Here is a 9859-nt window from a genome sequence, read left to right as displayed (position 1 = left end):
GAGTTGTGGTGAGTCAGGGAAGTAGGGGGGAGGAGCGAGGGTCCACTCAGGTTTCAGCCGTGACAAATCACCTCATCTCCTCTTAATCCAGGCATCCCTTGTGGCGACGGCCTCGGTCTCCGAGCGTGCCCGAAGCGTGCGGCCCGAGCAGCTGAGCGTTCTTAGGAGCACGGTGAGTAGCAGACTTGTGGGGTTTTGGCCGATGTGGTGCCACAATCAGGCATTGATGTTTGGTTTTCTTTAATACAGCTGTCGAAGAGACACCAGCCCGGTGCCAGCAGGACCTTCCCAGCTGACGAGGTGGCCTTTCTTTGCACCTGAGACCAGCATCCCCAGATGTCTGAGAGAGAAGTAGAGGGCTACGACCCCCAGGGGGGATGAAAGCAGGGTGCTGGTTTGGGAATTACTGGGATGGGTTTTTGAGTCTGCTTTGGAGGTGAGGAGTGTCCATGAAGTGGCCCCTTAGGCCCCATAAAAGCAAAATCTCACTTTTGATCCCAGTGCTGAGGTGAGCGGGGCAGAGCAGTCCCAGTGTGTATTGTGTCACTTGTCTTTTGTGTATTATGTGTTGTTGGATATCTCATGTCTTTTATCATAGCCCTTTGAGGGGCCTGTCAGAAACCTTGGCATCAGTCTTAGTATCTGTACTCTCAGCGTTCCTTGCCCTGGCACCGATGCCATGGAACTTTTAACTCAGCAGCTCAGACAGGTATCAGAATGGCAACTCTTTTTCGAAGCATCCGGTCAGATGTCTTTTCAGGTCTTGTTCTGAGCTGTATGGACAGCTGCACCCTGCAAGGTTCTGTTATGATGGATTAGGACTTGTAAGAATGTGGGGACAGGTAGAGGCTTCTGACCATAGGATTCTTGGGCATCCATCTTTGCAGTTCTTGGAATAAATAATTCAGTTAGCATCTTCTTCCTCCAGGGTTCTCTGAACTTCATCAGCCCGCCATCAGTTTCACCTCAGTCTTCTAATTTTGCGTCCTCTCGGTGCTCGCTGTCATTTTCCTTACCCAGAGATTTCTGTTCCTGTTGTGTCCCCGTTGTTTGTCCTGTCCTGTGTCACGGGTGTCTGCACACATTTGTGCTGGAGCTGCTCTGCCTTGCTGCATAGCCTGGTGCAATAGGAGAAGTCCCGGGGACTTGATGTTTGTAATGTGGGGTGTCGTTGGACTCTAGGTGGGATTTGTAGATGGGCACAAGATGTCTGGAGCTCTTAAGTTATCCTGCAGCTCTTTGATTTTTGTCCTTTCTTTCAGGTGCAGAAGGATGAAATCCAGGGCAGAGCCCCTCATCCCGGGTGAGGGGATTCCCCCGAGCAGGTCAGTCACTGTTTGTCTCTGTAGAGAGAGCATAAATGATGGCTGTTAGAGCAGTCTTCTTTGTCTCTCTTTTTAGGAAGTCAAGGCTGAGAGCAGCAGTCAAGGCCGAGTGGGCGAGGTGAGCATTGAGTAGTGTACAGAAGTAGTTGTTATTGCTGAGGTCTCAGTTTCTGGTGCAGCTCTAAGCATCTCCACTTTTTATTTTAGGTGGTCCACTTGCCATCTATCCTGGCCGGGCATGCCCATTCCAGGTGTGTGCAGCTTAAGGTATCAGTGTGGCATCCTTGTCAGATTTGGGAGGTTGTGTTTTCGCAGTGTCTCAGCATGCTTTTCTGCTTTGTTTCTTTGCAGGTGCTGTCGCTGCCCTAGGCACGCCAAGGAACAGAGGAGGGCAGGTGAGTCGGTGTTTAGGCAGGCTGACTCATAGGTGAGTGTTACACAGCAGCATGCTAAGTGTGTACCTATTCTTTTTGCAGGTATCTTCTGGGCACCCTCTGGAGTCAAATCAAGATTTGAGGTGAGCCGGGTCAGGGGTGCGGAGGAGCCCCGGGGATTACTGTTTTTGACGGCAATAGTCACCTTTTCTGTTTTGTCTTAGGTACCCTGAGGAGCCTCGTAGCCAAAGCTTGGAAACGACAGCACCGAGGCACACACGGAGCACGTTTCAACATCCACGTCCGACCGAGGATGGATTTTGTCCGCTCCTCTTCCAAAAGCTAAGTGTCGGGGCCAGTGGTTTGGAGAAGGGGAAAAACCTTTACTATCACAGAGGGCAATTTGATGTCAGCTTAGCAGAGAGGTCTGTAGTGGGACCGGCTCTCTGGAAGAAAAGGGAGAGGGTTTCTCCTCAGCCTGACCAGAGCCTTTGCCGGGCAGGGCAGTTCCGACCCATCTCAGGATTCTCGTGAACTTTGCGTTGTCCGCCTTCCTCGGCCCGACGTCGTCACGGATCTTTCCCCCGAGGAGCTCGCCTTCATGTCCGGAGCTATAGCCACGGTCACCTGGCCGTTGGCTTCCTTCTCTAGGCTTGCTGAGCCTCTCGAGCATCCTCTTAACTGCTGTGGCACTAACTTCGTTTAACGAGTTACGTTTCATCATCACGTGCTATCGTCATAGGGCTTCCTCTCCTTTGGCATCATCAGCCTCTGGCACATCTTGCGCTAGGCATCTCGGGTGCCTAAGGGGACAGTGCCAGGCAGTTGCCACTTGTCTCTGTGTTATGTTGTCCGTGTCTATGTTGTCCGTGTCTGTGTTGTTCGTGTCTGTGTCCGTTGTCTTCCACGTCATAGGCCTTTGTTACGTCGCGATGCTTTATCAGCACTATTCTGTGCCATATAGGCTGTATTCTACTCACGTTCCTTTCTGGATATCCCTTATTCTGGCATCTTTACATTTTTACTCTTTGAGACAGGAATGTCTCAAACGGACAAGATGTTCTCATCCATCTTCCTTCTCACTACCAGCTTTGGTAGTGCCTTTTTTTCCATGCCATTCTCTTGGACTGCTAGAGGGAGTGTCTTGCACCCTCCTCATGAGACCGCAGTACTTCTATAGGTTCCATCTTCTGAAGGGTATAGGACTCAAGAATTCATCTTCCAGCGAGTTATCTCAAGTCCTGGCTTATATTGTGTGTACCTGTGCTGGCTTATACTGTATGTACCTACCCTCTATGTACACTTGCACTGTATGCATCGACTTACATTGTTGTGTGTACTTATATTGTACCACTTATGGTTGGAGCTGCCCTGCCTGGGCACGTAGTCACAGTTAGGTAGAAGAGTTATAAAAACTTTACTGTTCATCTGTCTTTTATGGGATTTTGGGTAGAAAACTTATTGGTTCAGAGTGGAGACAAGTCCTAGCTGTCAGATAGCCACTCGTTGACCGCTTCCTGTCGTCTCACAGGTCCCCAAGGCTACCGATTTCCCCAGAACCTACCAACTGACGTCAAGGAGCGCAGCCAGAAGATGTGTCGCAGCACGTTCTTCAGCGTCTCGAGTAAGGGCCGCAGCGAGTGTGTAAGTGGGAAGAGCGTGTATGAGAGCACATGTCTGTGTCTGTCTGCGTCTGCTCGTCTCTGCATGTGTCAGCGCATGCCGACTGGATTACTGGATTTAACCTTGTGTGTGTGACTTTTGCTTTTCAAGTTTTTCAACTCATTTTCAAATTTAGAATAAAAAATCCCCAGCTGGGTTTCCCCCCCGCCAGCTGTTTTTTTTTTCCTCGGTCCCGGACGGTCTGTGAGGTGACGTTCATCACCAGAGTTTGGGCGCGGACTGTCCAGGGACCGGGGTTTTTGTCAAGCAGGAGGATTTTTTTGAGGCTCCCGGGAACCACGTTCCCGAGGACCAATGATTGCTGGGGTGTAATTTAGCAGTTGTGATGAGAGGGATGGTGACTTCGTGTGTCATCTGAAGGGGGTGTTAATGGTAGATGAGTGGTGTTTTCTGTGTGCTTTTGTTGATTTGGGTTTCCTATAACAGTAAATCTACATGTAATGAAAATAGAAAAAGGTTATCATCTTGTGTTAATATGTGTGTTGTGTTGTATTGCTCTGTATTGCAGGGTGAGCACAGGGTGAACTCTCTCCTCCTTGCTGTGACACCTGGGCTGGCAGGGGTGACACAGTGACCTCGGCCGGCCGATGCTGCCTGTGCCATCACCTGGCACTGACGTGTTTGATGAAAATCCTTTTGCAGGGATTTTTCTCCTGAGAAGCCTCAGAACAGAAATGGAACCAATAACGATCTGCTGGCTGTGGAGTGTGGGCTGGAGATGGTTTAGCAACAGGGGCATCTTGGATTGGTCTCCTGTGCAGTGTCTACTTGATGACCAATCATGGTCCAGCTGCGTCGGGGCTGTGAGCAGTCCCAGGTTTTTATTATTCATTCCTTTCCAGCTTTCTGATGTCTCCTTGCTCTTTTAGTATAGTTCTACTATCTCATTTTCTTTTAATATAATAGAGATCATAAAATAATATTTCAGCCTTCTGAAAGGTGGAGTCAAGATTCTCGTCTCTTCCCTCGTCCTGGGGACCCTCAAACACCGCCACAATCAGCAGCCGAGCAGGTTTGTGCGAGCCTCTCAGTAACCCTCAGCCGGTCCCGAGTCGGCAGACACCGGGGGGCAGCCCTGACACGGCCGAGAGCGGGGAGACACTCTCTGTGCCCCGAGGGTGCTGAGGGCACCTGGGCTGGCAGGAGACACTCTCTGTGTTTGCCCCGAGGGTGCTGAGGGCACCTGGGCTGGGCCCCTGTGCAGCACAAGAGACACCAGAGACATGGGTAGATGATAAAGGGCTGACTCTTAGCAGGGGTTAATCCAAGGTTTTATTAGGAGTCCCAAAGGAGCTCCTGCACCTCAGGGGCCTCCTGCCAAGAGCCCCAGGGAGATGTGCCAAGGTTACATTTAAAGGGAGGTGGAAACCGAAAGTAGATAACATTTTACCAACCAATAAGTGACCCTAAGGGATGGATGCTGGGGCATAGACATACAGGACAGCGTATGGGGCAAGGCTCGGGGGGCTGACCCCTGGCCTCTGGCTAAACATTGGACGACTTGGACTGAAACTTCTGCATGGAGGGGATTGGAGGCTGAGTCATTGACAGAGAGCCAGGGTGGGGGTTTGGGTATGATCTCATCCCGGGAGAGGGATAACACAGGTAGAAGGAGAGGGGTACAGTTTGGGATAAACCATTTGGGAAAAATATGGGGATATAAAACAAAATGACTTCAAAGTATTATAAAGTATAAAAATGCACTACAGCAGGTTTGGGCAGCACCAAATAAAATGTAATAAAATGCTTTAAAAATAGAAAAATTAAAAATAAAAATTTAATCAAAAATATAACTAGAAAAATAAATGTTTTAAAAATTGAAAAATAAAAATAAAATTAAAAAATAAAATTAAAGCTCTAAAAGTAGAAAAATTTTTTAAAAAATAAATAAAAATAAAAAATAAATGCTTTAAAAATAGAAAAATTAAAAATTAAATAAAAAATAAAATTTAAAAAATAAAATAAAAAGCTTTTGAAATAGAAAAATTAAAAATAATAAGTAAATAAAAAATAGAATTAGAAAAATAAAATAAAAGCTTGAAAAATTAAAAATAAACATTAAGGAAAAAATAAAATTAAAAAAAAATTAAAATAGATGAAAAACAAAATAAAAACCGTAAAGTGCTGTAAAGTACCATAAAAGTTCCATAAAGGGTAATGTCATAAAGCACGACTGTCGCAAAAGGTGTCGTAAAGCGCGACTGTTGTAAAACTGGCGTAAAGCGCGGTTGTCGAGCTTTAGGGCACTACCTTTTATGGAACTTTAACGGTACTTTACAGCACTTTACGGATTTTATTTTGTTTTTCATTATTTTTTAATTAATTTTATTTTTTAATTTTATTTTTATTTAATTTTTATTTTTTATTTTTCTACTTTTACAGCTTTTTTATTTTTTAATTTTATTTTTATTTAATTTTTAGTTTTGATTTTTTTATTTTTAAAGCATTTATTTTATTTTTTTTAATTTAATTTTTATTTTTGATTTCTGTATTTTTAAAGCTTTTTATTTTTTAAATTTTATTTTTATCTTTAATTTTTAGTTTTAATTTTTCTATTTTTAAAGCATTTAATTTTGTTTTGTTTTAGTTTTGATTTTTTTATTTTTAAAGCATTTATTTTTTTATTTTTTATTTAATTTTTATTTTTGATTTTTCTATTTTTAAAGCTTTTTATTTTTTTAATTTTATTTTTTATTTAATTTTTACTTTTAATTTTTCTATTTTTAAAGCATTTATTTTATTTTTTGATTTTTTTTTAATTTTTATTTTTGATTTTTCTATTTTTAAAGCTTTGTATTTTTTTAATTTTATTTTTTATTTAATTTTTACTTTTAATTTTTCTATTTTTAAAGCATTTATTTTATTTTTTGATTTTTTTTTTAATTTTTATTTTTGATTTTTCTATTTTTAAAGCTTTGTATTTTTTTAATTTTTTTTTAATTTAATTTTTAGTTTTGGTTTTTCTATTTTTAAAGCTTTTTATTTTTTTAATTTTATTTTTTATTTAATTTTTATTTTTGATTTTTCCATTTTTAAAGCATTTTTTTATTATTTAATTTTTATTTTTGATTTTTCCATTTTTAAAGAATTTTTTAAAATTTTTTATTTAATTTTTTTTTTAATTTTTCTATGTATAAAGCTTTTTATTTTATTTTATTTGGTGCTGTCCAGACCAACTCAAGCTGGTGATTGTGGTGGTGTTTGAGGGCCTTGCAGTTACCCCGATTAATAGGTAAGAGATGATGTTTGGAGGCCACAGTGTTACAGGTAGGGGTTAAACAGTTTTTTACGGTCTTTCAGGTGATTTTTCAGGGATTTTTAAGGATATTTTAAGGTGTTTTTTTCAGGAGTTTTTAGGAATTCTCTGGAAATGTTTAGGATACCTTTAGGGCTCTTTCAGGGCTTTAAAAATAATTTTTAGGGTGTTTTAATGACTGTCTTACCGGGGCGCCCCAGCCACCCAAGCCACCCCGTGCCGGCGCTGCGGCGCTCCACCTCAGCCTCCCGTCAGCGCCGCCCGTGGTCGCTTCCCCTCTCCTGCCGCCGCCGCTGCATGGCGGGCCGAGCTGCGCCTTCCCCACCGCACCCTCCCGCTTCAGAGCTTCTGGATGGTGTGGCTCCGCTGCCTCCTGCAACCATGGGCGTCCCAACGTTTCCTTCCACGGCTGCAGCCGCAGCCCCGTTCCCGTTCCCGCAGCTCCACCGCCTCCCACACCCCCCGGCCCGCCCGCCGCCATGATGACTGCCTGCGCTGCAGTAGTGACGGAACCCATGCATGCGCAGTTGCTACAACCCCAGCACCAATGATATCACTCCGCGCCGACTCATCGAACCACAGCGCTGCTTCAGGGATCAGCTGCACGCATGCGCAGTTCTATCTCCACGGCCCCGCTGCCACCCCCCACTGCTTTTGCCGCAGCTTTGGCACAGCCCGGTCCTGGTTCCGAGCCGCTGCGTGCCGCTGTCCGGCCACAGCCGGCATCCCTGTGCCCTGTCATGCCACTTCTGCCGCCACTGTGTCTATACACGGCACCACAGCAGGTGAAAACTGCAGCGCCTTGCATGTATCCTTCTGCGTCTCTCCTTCTGCCGGGCACCGAGAGATCCCTCTGCAGTGCCGCGCGTAACTGTGCACAACCGATACCTGATGTGCCTCCGTGCTTTCGCCTTCCACACTCCTAGCACCCAGTGGGACTACTTTGTGTCACGATTCGTCTGCACAGCCACATCCATGCACACAAACCGTGCGACGAGGAGGAGGAGGAGGAGGAGGCTGGAATAAGACAGCTGCTTTAATAAATACAGGACAGACAGAGAATTATTTTGCCCCTGCAAATGCCAACCCTTTGATCCCAACACAAAAGAATTTTGAAAAAGAACTGTTCCCAAATAGCACCAGAGTCCCCTCAGTCTTTGGGACAGATTTCTCGACCCAAAATTAGACAGTAAACCCTGAAAATTCGCCAGCATTAATGCCAAAATTAGAAAACTCACAAAAATCTTTTGATAATTTTCAACTAACAGATTGGTGTGAAAAATGCCAATCACTTGCTTTTAAAATTTTGAAAGTTTAATAGTAATAAAATGGTTATAAAAACAGTAATACAATTAGAGTAATAATAATTTGGCCAAGTTGAATTAGGACAATATGAGACAACAAAAACAAAGAGTTACGGACGTCTGGGTACCTTTTTCTGGGCAGCATGAGCCCGAAAAAGGACCCCCGTTAACAAAGGATTAACCTTTAACAGCAATAGCCTGTTGCATAGTCATACACTTCATACATGGTGCATAAATTCCATTCAAATACAGGATTCTGTCTGGTCATCATCCACTTCTTCCTTCTAATCCTAACGGTGCCTTGGAGGCAGGAAGAAGTTCGTTTCTTCTGATAAGAGGGCAATAAATTCTTTTTCTCTGAAAGATTTAGGTGTCCTGTGGCTGCTATCTTGCTGCAAGTCCTTTCTTTAAAAAAAGTATCTTACATAGCATCGTTTCTATTTTAACAGTTTTTGTAACCTAAAACTATATTTAACACACTACTTAAGAGAGTTAATACAGCATTACTTTCTAACACAACACATATAATATTCATTTTAATATTTCCAAAAAGCCAATCATAAAATACATGCATTTTTCACAATCCCCACTCTTATTCTTTGTAAATCCTTTGGCTTGAGCAATATTTCTTATCTACTTGCATCTTCTGGACTATGCGGGCAAAATAAAACAGGGGATTACACAAGGAAGAAATATAAAAATAGTTGCAACACATAAAATGAAAGACCTTAATTTCTTCTAATACATTACCCTACCAGCTAGGTTTTAACATTGTTATCTAATTTTTGGACCGGTACCTGGATTATTATATGCATATATATTTTTTTCTTCTTTGATTTCTTTTGCTTTTTCTAGAATGACTTTTCTGTGGTCATCAATTTTCAACAATTTGATATATTAAACTTTCCACAAACATCCCTTTCTTTGGCCAATAAATAGTCTAAAGCCAACCTATTCTGATACCCTACAGTTTTTGTTTGGCTTAGCTGACTTGATATTAACTCCAATGCCTGGGCAGCTCCATTTGCTATCATTTCTATAACTGCTTGGAGTCTTGTAATACGACTCAATAGATAATTTGGGGTCAATACAGAGTTAAGTTGCTGTGCTGGTTTTACCTTTTTGTTTATTATTTGTTTTTTTACCAAATCTCGAACCGTATCTTCAAGATTAAATGTAAAACAAATCCATCTCTCTCCTTTTGGATATTCAATTCCAAATCTATTACCACTTTTTCCTAAGTTTCTTGTAATCCAATAATTTACTCCATTTTGCCTACAGGTTCTTAATTTGGATGGGTTATAACAGTGGCTGTTGACATAGGTGTGTGTAATTAAAGAGGAACTTTGGTATCTTTCCACGTGATGCTTTCTGCAGCATTTGTGACACAATCTTCTGGTATCCCGAAAGGGAAAAGAGAACAAATGAGTGCCAGAAGCAGGAATAACAGAGGTCCAGTATGGCTTATACTCCCATCTCCCAGGCCTGTGAGGTTGCAGCCCACAGCAGGTGTATTTGATCTTCTCGGTGGCAAAATACAGAGGCCAATCTGGTCTTGCCCTCTATTTCCTTGTCACTTTCTCTTAACTAATTTCCAGGCAAATTGGTTTCGACACCCTTTAACTGTGGTCTCTTACCATTCTTCAGGTATCTCTCATTCAACAGGCAGTAATAATTCCCATCCACAAAGCTAAGTTATTACTTTAACACTTTTTGCAATAAGAGCATAAATGTTGTGAACTACAATACTAATTATTCTCACAATTCAAGCATTTACTTATAACCCAGCTAGCATGTCCAGTATTGGAATGAATCAAATAAAGTTTACTGATGGAAATGGTAATTCCCCTTCTCCCTGTACAATTCTCAGGCTAAGGTCGGAACACAAAAACAGTCTTGATCCTTCTATCTGGAGTA

The 9859-nt window shown here is 42.6% G+C and overlaps 1 long non-coding RNA gene across 2 annotated transcripts; it reads left to right on the top strand.

The window, feature by feature from the left end:
• Positions 1–2406: 2406 nt before the first annotated feature.
• On the top strand, positions 2407–9132 carry LOC143692777 (uncharacterized). Of its 2 annotated transcripts, XR_013180338.1 has the most exons (4): positions 2407–3323; positions 4025–4199; positions 4311–4394; positions 6839–9132. It is a non-coding gene; the product is annotated as an uncharacterized LOC143692777 (long non-coding RNA). The 2 variants fall into 2 exon arrangements; XR_013180337.1 differs by having other exon boundaries at positions 4025–4394.
• Positions 9133–9859: the final 727 nt, after the last annotated feature.

This window comes from Agelaius phoeniceus, unplaced genomic scaffold, assembly GCF_051311805.1.
Source record: "Agelaius phoeniceus isolate bAgePho1 unplaced genomic scaffold, bAgePho1.hap1 Scaffold_103, whole genome shotgun sequence".
In the NCBI taxonomy this organism is placed as follows: Eukaryota; Metazoa; Chordata; class Aves; order Passeriformes; family Icteridae; genus Agelaius; species Agelaius phoeniceus.
The sequence above is the reverse complement of the archived record's forward strand: the minus strand, read 5'-3'. Positions and strand labels throughout refer to the sequence as shown.